This window comes from Trematomus bernacchii, unplaced genomic scaffold (assembly GCF_902827165.1).
Source record: "Trematomus bernacchii unplaced genomic scaffold, fTreBer1.1, whole genome shotgun sequence".
Classification (NCBI taxonomy): domain Eukaryota; kingdom Metazoa; phylum Chordata; class Actinopteri; order Perciformes; family Nototheniidae; genus Trematomus; species Trematomus bernacchii.
In genome coordinates, this window is record NW_022987851.1 from 3965801 (window position 1) to 3984327 (window position 18527).

The 18527-nt window shown below is 39.8% G+C and overlaps 1 pseudogene; it reads left to right on the forward strand.

Moving 5' to 3' along the window:
* LOC117468989 overlaps positions 1–18527 on the forward strand; it is a 59914-nt pseudogene that overhangs the window by 3500 nt on the left and 37887 nt on the right.

An 18527-nucleotide genomic window follows, 5' to 3' on the forward strand; every position in this document is an offset into this window, starting at 1 on the left:
GTGCCTCGCTCGCGCGAGTCGCGCCACACATACACACTCCCTCCCGGTCCTCCCGATGGCCAGTCCGGGCCTGCCAGTGAGCGTGGAAGTGTGGTCTGCCACAAGCGGGCAGCAGGAGCGGGGCTGTCAGCATCAGCTTGTCGATGGTATTTTACACTCGATGCGCTCTGAAACTACGGCGGCCGAGGACAAAAATACACATGCGTTAATCGCGTTAAAATAATTAGTGGCGTTAATTTTTTTTTTGCGTTAACGCGTTATTAACGCGTTAACTTGACAGCCCTAACACAAACACACAAACACACATACACACACACACTCGCGAGCTTCCCCCAGACCAGTAATCCAAACGGAAATATTTTCCCTCCGGACTATTTTGATCATTTGCTCCGCTAATAATCAATCAGATCGATGGATTCCAGAGAAGAGGAAACTTTGAAGGCCTTTTTCTCAAAATGATGACTCGGTGACAGTCATTATATAATGTGACATATTTTGCTTAATATTTGGAGTACAAAAACAATCTTGATATCATTAGAAAGCTAGGAATCTCCTCTTTCCAACAGTGTATACAACTCAAAATGTGTCTTCGGGTCAATGCGACTGATTTCGATAGAGCAGGTCACATATAGTTGCTGATCGACAGCTGGAACACAAACCACCAAATACAACAAAATAATTCAGATCCAGTCGTCATGACTCCACTCCGGAGGGATTCCCCGATCATTTCTTACAGTTTCTCATCAAGGGGGTGTCTCCTGTCCCCGGGACAAACACACTGCCTGAGGAAGGTTATGTGTATTTTTTTTGTCATTAACTTTTTTCGGACCACTTATTTATTTATTTTGGTGACGATCTGACCTCCATGCTGCTACTCTGGTTCAAACTGCATCCACCAAACAATATGATTTATCTCGACCTCCCCAAAATAACCAAAATCTGACACGGTGTGAGATGTCTTTTTTAGCTGTTCGGTCGTCATTTCCTGCGATCTTCTTCATGCAGTCAGTCAAAATGAATGAATGAATGGGCATTTCTTTGACTATTTATAGGCAAATATGGGCGTTACGTGAAGCCTGCAAAAGCTGCGCCGCATTTCGAGTCGATTGTGATTTATAAAGGGAAACAGGCGTAGGAAGTGCCGGTACGCACTTTCCTCGCCGGTACGCAATGTTTTGTGAATCGGAAAATGTCGGAACATTTCTGTACCTATTTTTTTGCTTTGTACTACGTAAGCAACCTTCTCACGTCAATCCTACGCAAGGCGTTATAAATGAGGCCCCTGATCCGAACACCAACGCACCAGACCACTGCATCACACGCCTCCCAACAAGTCATTGTACAGTTTATCAACGACGACGACAAGTTTTTCTTAATTTTTGTATTGAAGGCCTGTTGGATTTAATCAGCTCGCTTAGCACTGCCAGAAGCCCAGCCTGAAAGGTATTTTGTTGCTGGTCGTCCGATTCCTGGGCCTTGTGTGAATGCAGCAGCCGTTCGTCGTGCATCTCCTTGGCACGCAGGTCCTCATTCTCCTTGCTGACCATGGCACGGCGGTCCATCGCCATGATGGTGTCAAGGAAGCTGTCATCGCGTGCCCACTTTCCTAAGGTGAAATATGCAAGATACAAGATCAGTTTAATCGCAACAACGAGACAACATTGTCCAACATTGGACATGGTGCAGGCAGGGACAGTGTACAAAATGCAGGTGTAAAGTAGAAGATAAGATAGATAGATAGGATCAAATAATATCAAATAAAGAATAAATATCAAAGTGCCCTTATTTATTGTTTTGTGCTTAATGTATGCTTGAACTTTGTTTTATAGGGATTAGTGGACATCAGTTAGATGTGTAACCTTCTTTCAAGGCCAGAGTAGTTACAGTGTAAGTGGATTGACATCTAACATAACATGGCTGAGTACAATTATAACAATCAATAAAAAAAAGGAAAAATAAATAGAATTTCAATTACATTTCTACTTAAATGTGCAAAAAATATTAGAACATCAGTCTTTGTGGCATGCAGGTAATCAACTGTTTAAGCTTTTACCATTAACATGTAGAATGAATGTTGCAAATGACTTGAAATTATAGCAACTACAATGTATTGTTAGAGGTAACAATACAGAGGTAGCATTATGTCCAGCTAGCATGCTAATTGCTAACGTTATATTATCGTTTTATCCCGGAGGGGAAAACTAGTTTCTAATCCTGAGAGAAACACCTCGCCTGAAACACACGATTAGTGCCATGAGTTAGTGAAGCAAATTACAGAACATTGCACACTTATTCACAAGTCAAAACGTGTTCATAGCGGGCATGGCTGAGAATAGCTAGCTAGCTAGATGTTGTTAGCCAGCTTGGACGTAACGATAGCAAGTTCTAGCATGGCTAGCTCGATCTACTGAGCAAATAAAAGTACATCTAAGACCAGTATTGTGCAGATTAAAACAGTGCAGTGCATGTATTTTATTTTACCTTCGTAGTCGTCCCGACATGACTTTGCCAGGTCTGCTAACTTTGCTGAGCCACGGAAACTGCATTCAGTAGAAGCTTCTGAATGCGGCGCTTCGCGTCCTCCGAGTAAATCGCCAGAAGCGACGACACATCCTCATCACTCCACCGCTCGGATGATTTATTTAGTGTTGCTATAATAACTGCTTTCACAAAAGTAATCTCTTCGGGTGCGCTGGCCGAAGCGAGCAAATACAATGGCCGCTTACAAAAAAAAATTCAGAGTCAAACGGGCGTGGTTTGCATTCCGCACAGCCAATCAGACGTACGAACTATTTTCTCCCACAACAGTCCCTGCTCTCTAGCAGGGACTGAAAAGCAGGTCTGATGAACTAATTTGAGCTACTTTAGTTCCTGGGGCTTTTTGGTGTGAACGCAAATATATCGTAGTTCTGATGAACTATTGTGGGAAAAGTACTCCAAAGTACTCCGGTGTGAACGCACCTAATGTGTCAGAAAATACAACCCTCTCTCTTTTCCTCCGTGCGCAAATCTCTAAAAACGGGTGTACAACTTAGCTGATCCAGATTTTCTGCCAATATGACGTAATATCGGAAATGTGGGACGTAATATGGTCTTTGTTTACATTAGCAAGCATCGCTAACACTCAGAGCTAAGCTGTACTGGAGAGAGTATGTGTAAAGAAGCAGGAAATAAAAAAAGGAACTCACCTTGTGGTAAACCCGCAAGAGAAAAAGCATTTGAGCTCCATACTGTTTCAGAAATAATCCTTGATGTGGTTTTGAACATGATATGGCATTTAATCACGGCACCTAACCCTAACCCTAACCCTAACCCAAATTACCCAGAGGTGAGTCCGCCTGGACTTTATTTTTCTAAATCTCTCTAAAAAGGTCAAATTTCTCTTGTTTTTCATCAATCTTGATACAGGGTACTTATTATATGTTGTACTTTGGATTCCTAAAGCTTTTAGTCTACTAACCCATCATCCAAGGGTGGTTTTCACTATCTGTAATGGGTTTTTTTTAGGCGGAGATAGAATTTACATGTTTTTACTATGTTCCATATGAATTTATTTGAAAATAAAAACATCTATATTGATTTCTGACACTTCTACATCCAACTCACAGATGTAACCTTGCTTTGAGAAAAAAGATTATTAATTTACCCCTTTTAGAAGTCTTTGTTGTGTTAGTGGCATTTTCGAGCCTGAAAGCTGAAAAACAGGCTCAGGGCTTAACAGGTTAAGCCCTGGGGCCTCATTTATAACGCCTTGCGTAGGATTGACGTAGGAAGGTTGCTTACGTAGTACAAAGCACAAAAATAGGTACATACATTTTCCGCCATTTTCCGATTCACAAAACATTGCGTACCGGCGAGGGAAGTGCGTACGGCACTTCCTACGCCTGTTTCCCTTTATAAATCACAATCGACTCGTAACACTCATATTTGCCTATAAATAGTCAAAGAAACGCCCATTCATTCATTCATTTTGACTGACTGCATCGCAGAAGATCGCAGGAAATGACGATAGAACAGCTAAAAAAGACATCTCACACCGTGTCAGATTTAGGTTATTGTGGGGAGGTCGAGATAAATCATATTGTTTGGTGGATGCAGTTTGAACCAGAGTAGCAGCATGGAGGTCGGATCGTCACCAAAATAAATAAATAAGTGGTCCGAAAAAAGTTAATGACAAAAAAAAGACACATAACCTTCCTCAGGCAGTGTGTTTGTACCGGGGACAGGAGACACCCCCTTGATGAGAAACTGTAAGAAATGATCGGGGAATCCCTCCGGAGTGGAGTCATGACGACTGGATCTGAATTATTTTGTTGTATTTGGTGGTTTGTGTTCCAGCTGTCGATCAGCAACTATATATCCATAATCCACCAGTTAAAGGAAATACAACTAATGTGTTGTGTTATATTAGCTGTACAATTGACCACATATGGTGTTCTTAGTTTCCATACCTCCTGTGTTTTACGAGCGACTTATCAAGTCTTGGCAAACGGCATAAAACACGATTAAACGTGATAGTATATAAAACCATGCTCGTATCTACAACCTATAGAAATGCAAAACGGCGTCAGTTTAGACTTTATTCTGTCCTCCTGCTTACCGCATCATTTATGAGAAAACATTTCATAACATTAACACAACATATTCGAGGTGGTTTTAAATAACATCCGTATTTATTTATTTCTCCAAGTTTTTGTGTGCACTGAGGAGTCTCAAACAGGCGTTTGTTTAATCATTTTAAGATTGGCTTTAATCAATGTTTGAAAATGAATTATTCATATATGATAAATGAGAGGTAACATTTTATTTATTTCCACATATTTCTCTCCATTCTTCCTTCTGCCAACGGTGTTGCAGTTTCTCGTCTCTCCCGTTTGTGTGCTTAGTGCGTACGCATGGGTTAGAGTTTGCGTGGAGGACCGCACATATTCCCGTCAAGTTAGAATTTTATAAATCGCAAACATTGCGTAGAAACTGGCTTACGCCATTTTTTGAGCGTATATCCCTTTATAAATGAGGCCCCTGAGCCTGTTTTTCAGGTTTCAGGCTCGAAAATGACATGCCCAGAACAAATGACTATATCTTCACTTCTAAAAGGGGTAAATTAATAATCTTTTTTCTCAAAGCAATGATACACCTGTGAGTTAGATGGAGAAAAGTCAGAATCAATATAGATGTTTTTATTTTAAAGTAAATTCAGATTGAACATAGTAAAAACATGTAAATATAGTGAAAACCACCCTTGAATGATGGGATAGTAGACAAAAAGCTATAGGAATCCAAACTATAACATATAATAAGTACCCTGTATCAAGATTGATGCAAAACAAGTTAAATTTGACCTTTTTAGAGAGGTTTAGAAAAGAAACCCCATCTCATTTGGGTGTATCTCTGGAACCCATCGGTTGATTTTGATGATTGACACCTCTTTTTAACCGATAGAGCCAATAAGGCGCGTTCACACCAAGTACTTTTCCCACAATAGTTCATGAGAACTTTAGTTCATGAGAGCTCTTTTAGTTCTGATGAACTAAAGCAGATCGCGTTCACACCAAAATGAGTTCCTGGGGGTGGATTAGGCAAATGAACCGCTGACGTCACTTCTTCTTCTTCTGCTTTGGGTTTACTGGCAGGCCGCAAACAACTTCACTGTGAGTACAGTAGGTGGCGGTATGCACCTTAAAGTTGCAATCCGCCAAAAAACCGAGAGAAAAAGAAGAAGAAAAACCTCCCGCGCCCACTTGCTGTAAATGAGGCGTCTGTTCCGACCTCAGACATGAGCTTCGTCTGCGTTATTTAAGCAAACACAAATACAGATCGTCGACCAGTCAAATGCAATAGCAATGCTGATTCGGAAGCGAAGGCGGTTAAGAAGGATTGACAAAAGGATTGGACGACGACATGCACGCGCTACGCTACGTGTGAAATGAATAAACTGTGCCAGGTGTGTCGTATGCACACTAAATAGGCTCAGCAGCTAACTATGAAGGTAGATATCGTGCAAAATGCGAGAGCGTGCAAAACCTGATCTGAGCACTTGCAGAAAATAAATCTGAGCTTGTGTGCATACATTTACACTTGTATAAAAATATCCACGTATCTGTGAACCACATTTGAAGTCACAGAAGAAGAAAAACGTTTTGTAGCTTGTAGAAAAAAAATGAACTTAGTGATGAAATGTTCACTTGCAGAAAAATATATATTTTTAAAATATATTTTTCATTACAACTGCAACTTGGTTATTACAACCTCTCAAATCAGTCAATACAACTTCACGAATCTGCTCTGTGGCAGTATAAATCGACGAATCTGCGGCCTTGACTTTTGCTACACTTCTTGCGATGAATGTGTCGCAAAAGTAATTTTCACCTGTAGATGTGGGGGGAGGGAGGGGGGTTGGAGCGAAGGGGCGGAGCTATCAGAACGACGAGGCTCGGGTCAGTCACACAGTCACAGCCATAGTCAGGTCGAACCGGATGACTGCGGGGCTAACGGTCCGTGTCTTCATGCTTATATCGGACTATTGTGACTCGCTCTGCGGTTAAAACAGATGGTGCATGAATGCGGTTTTGCGGTAAGTGAAATTCGAGTACTTATTTATGTGTTTATGATTTTAATCAGCTACGTAATGAATGTTAAGGCTTGGGTTAGCGTGTAAGCGAGTGGTAGCTACATCTGTGCTAACGATGCTAATCGTAGCCTGCAAGTTAAAACCATAGACTGTATAAAGGTTAAAACGAAATAGACAAGTGTTAAGCGTTAAGTGGGATAATACTGTAGAACAAACGGCTTCTGTTTGAGGTTGATAAAATAAGGTCATCCTTGTAACTTAGAGAGATATTTTATTATGTAGGTAGTAACTGTATGCATCGCTAAGGTTAATTTAAATCTGCTATGCTGAAGTATGTAGACAAGCTAACGTCGAAGTAGTGTATGTGAAATCAACCTCACAATAAGATGTGTGTATATTACAATTATTAATGTCATATTTCAAGATGATTACTTGGATATTACAATATGGTTGGTTGAGCTGGAGTTCATTATTGAGCTTACACGTTAACGTCAGTCATATCTGAAGAACGAACCCAAACGTTGTTGTTTTTATTAATTGTATTACCAAATTGGTATCAAATAAACAGTAAGCATTGGTAACACAACTTCCAAAGTTACAGTAAAATAAAAAGGACCCTGACTCGGACAATACACAATCCAACATGTTCAACAGAAGAGAATAAGTTATATTGTTTGTACACATGGTACTTTACATATATATCTCTTTGTTTAAAGTGTCCAGGTGATGCAGACAGGCTGGACCAGAGAGTGAGAGACAGAACTGGACTCCTCACAGCAGTGAACTTCAGCACAGGTACAAATACTCTTTTTTCATACTGTACAAAGAATCAAGAAAGATATTGGTTTAAATAAATAAAGTATTGACTTTAATACACTGATATATATTCCATTAAACAATACTAAATACTAGATCACCTACACATCAGTGAAGTTGAGGGTTTTTTCCATGCAAAGGGTTACATTTAGATGTTAACAAGCAATATTACTTTGTCAGCTTTCTAATTTAATGTATTGAAGGCAAAGCTATTTAACATAGTGAGAACTGCTACTATTTATCTCTCAATATTGTCTGTAAAAAACGTGGTAAAAGTTATTATTTCAGTGAGACAACAGAGCAAGCTTCTACAGTTGCACTAAGTTTTGATAACAGTTAAATATTATTTTGATAATAACATTTCAATGTTGATGAATTTCATACTGTTCATTCATAATCTGATTGTCTTTGTAGCTCACTGTTGAAATAAAATAAAACATTACCATTACAAAATAATTATATCTACAGCCCCTAAAAACACAAACACACATCTTTCATAAATAACACACTTGTTCTGCAATAATATGTTTTATGTTTCCTGTAATTTTTGTTAGGAAAGGACATGCCTGAAAGACACGATTCAACATTTTCTCCTTCTCTGAGGGTCAAGAAGAACATCCAAGAGGAAAATTAAAAGCTGATGTTATGAGATGTTAAGACCAGTACAGGACATTCACTAAGAAACTACTTTTATTGTGAAAACAAAGTCAGCTGATCGGATGCACCTATTTCCACATCTACACTCCATCAGCTGATTATTTCTATTTGCCTCACTTTATGAGCTTCACAACATGTACCTTGTAGCGCAGAGTTTGCAACGTCACAAATAAATGGGGCCAATCTTCAGTCAGATGTGAATGTGTAATCTAACATTTTCAGTAAGAATAATGGACTAAAGGAGTGCAAATACAAATACAATTTATTGAAATGTGAACCAAAAGTTCATCAAAAATGTTTTAAATAAAAAGCACATATGGACAGAAGGTGTAAACCTATTAAATGTATAAGTAAACACATTTAGTCAAATAAAGTGACAGACTAGGCCTGTGCAGTTGGTATCAGCTATGCCCAGCATCCATCAGGCCTGGTCCTCCTCGCTGAGGAAAGACCCTCAGTCCTCTCCGGCCAAACCAACAGACAGGACGTCCATCACACGGAGGTTTCTCCCTGAAGTCTCTGCAGCTCTCTGGACACCACGCTGTCTCAATCCCTCCACACTGAATATGAGAGGGGGAAAATGAAAATAATAAATGCTTTAGACAATAAGAAATATAAAAGTGAACCGTTGAGTTGCTCAGTTTTTTTAGATTGTCAATACTATTACTGTATAACTAATATCCCAGGTTAAGAGGCACCTTCAAATAAAGATTGGTCTTTAAATACATTTTGTCTTTTGAATTGTTTGTCTAAAGTCATGGATCTAGAACTGGTACTTCTAGTTTTAATGGTACAGTCTGGTTATTATGCTGTTTGGAGGGGGCATCACAGGTAAGAGTACTAACTAGCTACCATCACATGTACCTTAGTTTGACTTAAATGAATTAAACGTATAATTAAGTGATGGCAAAATATAAATAACTAATGTCATGCAAACATATTCATATTTGCTTGATTCCAGTGTTGAATTTAGCACAATTGCATACAAACGTCAAGGGATTTTAAAATTCTGAAGTCTTCGTTCTAAATAGAAAATAGCATGGATAATTTACAAAGGCTTGAAAAACACATCAGGAGCCCAAGACAATTATAAAACTGGTCATTATTTCAGTACAGTGAAATTGGTTTTATTTTCATAAACGGTTATCAACCGTTAGTGCCAAAGCAGTAGGCTATAATATATTAATTACTGCTGTATAGACTACAACCACTACTTGTTTAGCTAGCATAAACTCAACAAAGCTAGCGTTAGCTGGCTAACTGACGTTATTTTGCCGCTAAACTGCACGATATAAAACGGTGGTCTTCAAAGCGGATTTAATCCTCATTCACAATAATAATATTGAAAGTAATACTGGGGAAGTAACGTGCAAAACTTACCGTTGATTGACGCGCCATGTCAGTGGACTGGTAGCGACACGGACCGTTAGCCCCGCAGTCATCCGGTTCGACCGGACTATGGCTGTGACTGTGTGACTGACCCGAGCCTCGTCGTTGTGATAGCTCCGCCCCTTCGCTCCAACCCCCCTCCCTCCCCCCACATCTACAGGTGAAAATTACTTTTGCGACACATTTATCGCAAGAAGTGTAGCAAAAGTCAAGGCCGCAGATTCGTCTATGTATACTGCCACAGAGCAGATTCGTGAAGTTGTAATGACTGATTTGAGAGGTTGTAATAACCAAGTTGCAGTTGTAATGGAAAATATATTAAAAAAATATTTTTTTTTCTGCAAGTGAACATTTCATCACTAAGTTCATTTTTTTTCTACAAGCTACAAAACTTTTTTTTTTCTTCTGTGACTTAAAATGTGGTTCACAGATACGTGGATATTTTATACAAGTGTAAATGTATGCACACAAGCTCAGATTTATTTTCTGCAAGTGCTCACATCAGGTTTTACACGCTCTCGCATTTTGCACCATATCTACCTTCATACTAACACACCTTTATTATATATCCTCCTGAGAGCAACTGCATCCGTCTGCCATGAACCCTACAGAAACCTACGTGTTAGTTTTGGCCCATAGTGGCCTCCATTTGTGTCGTGTAAAATGGGGGAAATCAAAAGTTAGCAAATCCCCATGTTCATAAAAACATTTAGTTTTAGGTCAAATAATTATTACACTGCTCTGAAACTCACTACACTAACTCGTAAGATGTTCCCTTACTATAATTAATTAAAAATATTTAACTCACACTGGTAATAACAAACTTAACCATTTATCTTTCTATAAATAAATAGTGCTTGTGTTGGACGCCATTTTGAAATACAATGAAATTATCTTTTTGAAAGCCACAATAAATAAAGCTTCGCCAGTTTATAACCGATGAAACATGATGGTATCAGAATAATAAGCAAGCTTAGTTACATGAAATGTAATGAAAAATGTAAGATACAGGCTCTGTTTAATCGCCATGTAGGTTCTCTTTTATTGCACACTCAAGACAATATCAATAACAGCATCACGCTGTCCCAGGTGTGTCGTATGCATGTAAATAGAAGTTAACATTTTCAATATCAAATAAAGTGTCAGTAGTATCAAAACATATATATATATATATATATATGCCGCCGAGTCAGCATGGCGCTGCATCACCATGAGCAGCTGGTCGTCCGATTCCTGGGCCTTGTGTGAATGCAGCAGCCGTTCGTCGTGCATCTCCTTGGCACGCAGGTCCTCATTCTCCTTGCTGACCATGGCACGGCAGTCCATCGCCATGATGGTGTCAAGGAAGCTGTCATTGCGTGCCCGCTTTCCTAAGGTGAAATAAGCAAGATACAAGATCAGTTTAATAGCAACAACGAGACAACATTGTTCAACATTGGACATGGTGCAGGCAGGGACAGTGTACAAAATGCAGGTGTAAAGTAGAAGATAAGATCGGATCAAATAATATAAAATAAAAAATAAATATCAAAGTGCCCTTATTTATTGTTTTGTTCTTAATGTATGCTTGAACTTTGTTTTATAGGGATTAGTGGACATCAGTTAGATGTGTAACCTTCTTTCAAGGCCAGAGTAGTTACAGTGTAAGTGGATTGACATCTAACATAACATGGCTGAGTACAATTATAACAATCAATAAAAAAAAGGAAAAATAAATAGAATTTCAATTACATTTCTACTTAAATGTGCTAAAACATCAGTCTTTGTGGCATGCAGGTAATCAACTGTTTAAGCTTTTACCATTAACATGTAGAATGAATGTTGCAAATGACTTGAAATTATAGCAACTACAATGTATTGTTAGAGTTCTATTTCGTCCCTACTGACCGCCAGAGGCGGTGCTTTTAGAACTGGATATGTCCATCGTGCGCATGCGCAGTACGAGTACCAATATCAACAAAGTCACCTGTGACCCACGTGACACCGGCTATATCAGCCAGTGTCATCAGAGGATCTGTTCCCTTTCATCTTCTCGCTGCGCGAGAGTACCGTGGCTGCATTCTTGCAGCCTACAGTGTTCAGGTTTGAACGTTTGATCTGAGGGATTTCTCTGCATACAGCTGGCCTCCAGGAGCTGTGGCCGGCGGTGCGCCGTGCAGAGCCTCGACGGACAGGTTCGTGTCAACTTGTGGTGATGGCTGTGTTCCCGCACCCTCTCCCAGCTAAGTTGTCCTGATTGCTGTCTTGTTATTGTCGGGCTACTTTCTGGTGACGACAGTGTTCTCGCCTCCAGTGTTAATTTCGTCAACGAAAACTATGACGAAAAATGTTCGTCAACGACCTTTTTTACATGACTAAGACGAGACGATAACGAGCTAAAAATAGATTCTTGATAACGAAAATTTGACGAAATGTATATTTAGTTTTCGTTGACGAGACGAGACGGGACTAAGGTGTTAATGGTGGACTAGCGGACATTCAAAATGCAGCATATTTTCCCCCAATTGCCCGTCTTGTCTGTCAAAATGCATCTTACATTTCTAACTTGCAATATCATTATTTCCGCTCTCTTCACTCCAGAAGAGCGATCTCTCTCTGTCTCTCTGTGTGCGGGGGGCGGGGCCTAACAGACACGCTGCAGCGGCACACAGAGATCTGCCGGGGACGGAGCGTTCGGAAGTATAGAGACACTACAAGGCTCGATGTGGACAAAGCTCGTTTGCCATGTTTTCGCGTTAGCGCGTTGACACGAGTAGAGTAGTCTGTCCAAACAGCCGGCCAAAAGGCGTCATATTCAGTCGGAGAAATGCACAATTTTCGACTTCCTTAACTCGTAGCTCTGTTGCCCCAATTACGAGTAACGTTATCACATCAGGTGTGCAGAGGTGGGAGAAGTACTCAGATCTTGTCGCTAAGTAAAAAAATACCATAGTGTAGGAAGAGTTCCTCAAGTCAAAGTATGATTATCAAAATATATTTAAAGTAGCGACAGTACAAGTAGTGATTGTGCAGATTGTTCCATTTCAGAATAATATATATGATATGTTTTATAATGATTGATCATTAAAGTGTTCTCAAAGCTGGTAAAGGTGCAGCTAGTTTGAATGATATATTATATATCTGTATACTGCAGGGTAGCTTGTGAATTTACTAAAGTCTGAGTTAACACTTGATTATATTTCACATCATTCATCCACATCTGTAAAGTAACTAAAGGTATTAAATACATGTAGTGGAGTAGAAGTACACCATTTAACTATGAACTGTAGTGGAGTAGAAGTACACAGTAGCAACACATTTAAATACTCCAGTAAAGTACAAGTACCTCAACATTTTACTCAAGTACAGTACAATATTTTAACATAATTATATTTAATTTATTTCACATTTTAAATAAAGCAATTAATTCGGTTAACAATTTGTTAGTTTTTTCCTTTAAAAAATAACAAAAAGTAAATACAAGAATACCGTTAACCTGTTCCACTCTGAGCCTGTTTTTCAGGTCTCAGGCTCGAAAATGACATTCCCAGAACAAATGACCATATCTTCCCTTCTAAAAGGGTTAAATTAATAATCTTTGTTCTCAAAGTAATGATAAACCTGTGAGTTGGATGTAGAAGTGTCAGAATCAATATAAATGTTTTTTATTTTAAAGAAAATTCAGATTTTACATAGTAAAAAACTGTAAATTATAGTGTCCGTCCAAAGATTATTTTTTACAGATAGTGAAAACTACCCTTGGATGATGGGTTAGTAGACTAAAAGCTTTAGGAATCCAAAGTACAACATATAATAAGTACCCTGTATCAAGATTGATGCAAAACAAGTGAAATTTGACCTTTTTAGAGAGATTTAGCCAAAAACTGGGCCATCTGGGGTCATTTGGGTGGATTTGACCTATCTCTGGCCCCCCTTGCTCGATTTGGTTGGTTGACATACCCTTGTGACCGTTAGAGCCAATAGAATCGAAGGGGGAGGCTCCCACCAACACACGTTGTAAAGAAAAAATGTGGTTGCTTCGCGTGTGGAAAACGAAACCAAAGTGGAGGAATGTCTCCTTCTGGAGTTTGGAAACTAAAACGCAGTTGTATTGCTTATGGATTATCAGAAATAATTTCAAAGAAGGCACAGACACATAGGATGAACCTATGGATTAACTGCAGCATCGTTTTTTTATCGTTTTAATGCCATTGAAGACCACTTTTGACCAAGGTAAGCCATATTTACGTGTTTAGCTTCTTAGCTCCACATGTGATGATGTACGCTTTCGTTTATAGCGTCGCGAATGTTTATCACTGAGTGTTGAGGAGGGCACCGTTAGATTCAGTGTCTCCAGGACACCAAAAAAGAGTGGTTGGTTGTGCATCTAGGATAAGTAATAAGGGAGTTAGAGTGAGTTTAGTTGCCTTAGTATGTTACGTTTTTTTCGCTTGAGGCTAATTCAGAGGCTGAGTGCTAGCAATGTGGGTTTTTTTTTGAAAAAAAAAATTAAAAAGATCAGTTAGCTGAGTTTCTTCCCGTTACATGGATATAACACATTCATAGTTTTATTCAATATTAAGATTCCTTAGACGTTGTTTCCTGCAAATGACGCGTTTATCCGCCCGGTACCGGGGGGAAGGTGTGAAACAGGTTAAAGTACCGGATCGATAAGCAGTATTGATAAGACTAGCAGTACCGTAGAAAACCTTAATGATACCCATCCCTAGATATTACACTAGTAAAGTGTTAAGAGAGTGAAATGTTGCTTTACGAATTTCAACACTTGATGCTGTCACCTTGATTACAATTTCAGATACCTGTATTTGCCTAACTGAATTGGTTTAAAGAGAGAAAACATTTTGACTAAAAGTTGACTAAAATGTAATTTTTCATCGACTAAAAGTAGACTAAAACGTTTTGAGTTTTCGTCGACTAAAACTAGACTAACACGTTTTGAGTTTTCGTCGACTAAAACTAGACTAAAACTATGAAGGATAGAAATGACTAAAATGTGACTAAAACTAATTACCATTTTCGTCTAAAGACTAAGACTAAGACTAAATCAAAAACAGCTGCCAAAATTAACACTGCTCGCCTCCTCTCCCATAAAGTTGCCCTTATGATGCTCTTTCGAAAGTTCTGCTTGTGGCGTTGTGCCCGAGCTATCTTTAGCATTCGAGTCCCAGCTTTCGCTGCGTCTCTCATTTAATTGTATGGAAAGCCCACAGTGCCATAATTTGCCTGTTTTTTGTTAGGTGCAGAGAGTAAGGTAAGTTCTGGCCAGAGTTACTACTGTAACTACGGTCCTAGGCCATGCAACTATGGCATGGTTACTGCTGTAACCATGGCCTATGGTTCTTGCGGGCTGTTCTATTCCTTAGAAGCTAATTAGCTTCATTCTCAGCGACTGCAGTAGCGCTATATTGTTGTATTTACCACTCCTAGTGCTAGTCTCCTAGCACTAGGATGGGTAGATGCGGAGAACAATCTTCACTGTGTGTGCTGTGTGCTCCGCATGTGTGGCCATTCACCGGCCACGGTTACTTTTGCCATAGTTACTACTGTAGCTACGGTTCTAAGCCGTTTAAGTATTGGCCATAGTTACTACCAGAGGTGGGACCAAGTCATTGTTTTGCAAGTCTGAGTCAAGTCTCAAGTCTTTGCGCTCAAGTCCGAGTTAAGTCTCAAGTCTTTGCGCTCAAGTCCAAGTCAAGTCTCAAGTCAGGATGGGCAAGTTCAAGTCAAGTCCAAGTCCTAAACTTTGACAAAACGAGTCTTAAACAAGTCCTTATGTACTTTTCAACAAATGTAATGACACCCATCAACAGAATAATACTTAATAATCAAACTGCTCTTCATTAGTCACATTAATAATTTAATAATCCATTTTCTCTCTGCTGGTAAAGTAACGTGTTTTCTTCTATTGTAAGAGAGATCAGTAAGGTAAGGCTACCGTGACGGTAGCTCTGCCTCCCCTGCCTCCACTGACTGCACGTCGCTGATATGGCAATTTTATTGTCTTTTTCGGACACCTTGAAAAACTGCCAGACTGGTGAAGCCATTTTGGCGAGCTTATTTTGCCGCACACAGAGAAAAGTCTCATGTATTTTACGTCATCTGATCGGCTCTCCTGATCGGCCTTTATAGAGAGCACCGATCAAACTATTACGTGAATATCGGCCGATAATGATCGGCGGCCGATCGATCGGAGCATCCCTAGTTATTACCGGACATTTTGACTGGCAGGTTTTGAATTTACCGTTTTTTTATTAATGTTACCAGCTAAAAACCGGGAATTACCGGCTAACGGAAACCCTGACATAGAGGAAATTAAATTCCATTTATTTGACTCCGCAGTGCACCCCTTGATTTTGGGTTATCCATGGCTGATCAAACATAATCCGAACATTGACTGGCGATCAGGGAGGGTTAATGACTGGGGCCCAGGCTGTAGGCTGACCTGTTCAAACCTTCCTAGGTCCTCCACAGAACCTAAAAAGGAATAAGAGAAACACACTCATAGACCTGACTCCAATGCAGATTATCCCGACCTGACTAAAGTGCCCTTGTGTTATCAGGACTTAAAAGAAGCATTCACAAGACTAAGGCCATGTCCCTACCTCCCCACTGACCTTATGACTGTCCCATTGACCTCTTTCCCGGCTCTCAGATCCCTTAAAGGAGACTTTACACTCTCTCGGCATCGGAAAGGGAGGCTATGAAGTCTTATATTGACTGCTCTCTAAAGACTGGTCTCATCAGACCATCTTCCTCCCCAGCGGCCGCTGGGTTTTTCTTTGTCGATAAGAAAGATGGTTCCCTCCGTCCATGCATTGACTGTAGTCCCCTTAATGAAATAAGGGTTAAAAATAGATACCCACTCCCTCTCATGTCTTCAGCCTTTGAACTTTTGCAGGGTGCAAAACTCTTCACCAAACTGGACTTGAGAAGCGCTTACCATCTCATTACGATACGAGAGGGGGATGAGTGTTTGTACAAGTTTGTATTCGTCTATCTCGATGACATCTTAATCTTCTCAACCGATGAGGAGAACCACACCCATCATGTCCGCCAGGTACTGCAAAGATTGATGGAGAATCAACTCTACTGCAAAGCTGAAAAGTGTGAGATTCATGTTAAGACCGTCTCCTTCCTAGGGTACATCATCTCGGCGAACCAAGTCCAGATGGATCCAGAGAAGGTCAGTGCAGTGGCCAATTTTTAGGCTTTGCAAACTTATAATAAACTCTAGTGCCATTGCAGCGCCCTTGCATGCTTTAGCCTCTCCCCATGTCATGTTTGAGTGGAATATTCAGGCGGATGAAGCTTTCCAGAAGCTCAAGAAACTGTTCAGGATTGCCCCAATCCTCACAGACAATTCATCGTGGATGTGGATGCCTCCAATGATGGCATGATTTTCGTTCGTTCACAGGTAATACACTGGGCTCACACGTCTTTGCTCACCTGTCCTCCTGGGGTGAAACGCACAACATTTATGATCCAGCAACTTTTCTGGTGGCCGGCTATGAGGAAGCAGGTGGCAGAATATGTAGCGGCCTGCACTGTCTGTGCCAGGAACATGACCTCCACTGGTGCATAGATGGGGTTGCTGCATCCTATATCATTTGAGTTTTGCCTTGCTCTCATTTTACTCCGTGAACACAATGAGTAGGCGAGCGATTAGATGACATTACAGTCCAAGTTTGGCAACTTGCTCTGGAATTCCTCCTCATAGGACAGAGGAGGAAGAACGAGGGTGGAAAATATTGTTAGGATGATGCCAGGATAAACACGTTATGCAACATCATGTGTGGATGACATCAAGTCCAGCTTCCACCTCTTTTTACCAGAGTCCATTCAGAAAATTATACTGGAGATGACAAACCTTGGGGGGTGGCGTGTGTTTGGGGACACGTGGAGACGTGTGGACCATGTAGACCTCCAAGCATACATACTATTGGTCTGTTGATTCTGGCAGGAGTACAAACAACGGGCCTACACAAAGTGTTTGGGATGCAGAGTCCGGGAGGTTTCCCGCTCTTATGTGCCCATCCCCCTAAGTTAACCACACCTGCCACACACACATACATACACAAACAAACAAACACAAAGACGATTATTCTCGTTGATGTTCTGATGGTCTTTGAATTTTGTCTCTGTTTTGATTAGATTTTATTTTTTCAATAAATGTTAATTACATCACGTTCATGATTAGTGTGTATTCTTTGTATATTTACAGTTTTTCATGTAGAGCAGTAGTCTGATTCATTGTTTACAGTTTGAAAGGGTGTTAAATACAGTGGCGAGCCGTGACTTGTATACCTAGGCCCTCTAACCATTTCATTTAACCCTTCACATTCAAACAGAAACTGAATAGGCAGATTCGAAGGATTTATTTCTTTGGAAATGTTATTTTGAATACAATTAAATCAAGTTATTTTGGTAAAACTAATGAAAAATATAACAAACATTTTTTTTATATTTATTTTTTTAATGTTTTTAAATATTATTTTGCAGAATATCTTAGGCTGGTTAAATAAATTATGTTGATGTTTCATGGATTTCATGTTAATGTAAGAGCAAACAGGACCGGTCAAATTTGACCGGGAACACCAAAGTAAGGGGGGGGGGGGGAACTAACACAACAGGTGTTTGAGTTGTTTAGTCATTTTTTTTTGGAAATATAAACATTTCACCAATTTATTTTTATTCCAGGCATATTTTTTTTTAAATTATTAACAAAAATCGCCAATCTTCCCTTTTATACATTTGAGCCACTTCCCCTCTAACATCGTCTGCACGTGCCTGTGTAACATAAATACAAATAAACGTATTTAACAATATGCCACATACCAGGATACCAAACAGTCAGTGCTTTTAATTAGCAACTGAAATACACATATTGAAATTGGAGTTATTACTTGATCAAGAGTTTGTGTGTATAAAAACGTATGGTTTGTTTGGGCCTCACACGGGGCACAAACTAATGTAGTATGAATTGCTACAGATTTAACAATGAATACTAAATATGTATTGATGATTAACATTAGTCAGGGACTTCGGCTAGAGAGTGATTTTAGTTCATTGGCTTGACTGTTGAGTCAGTGGTTCA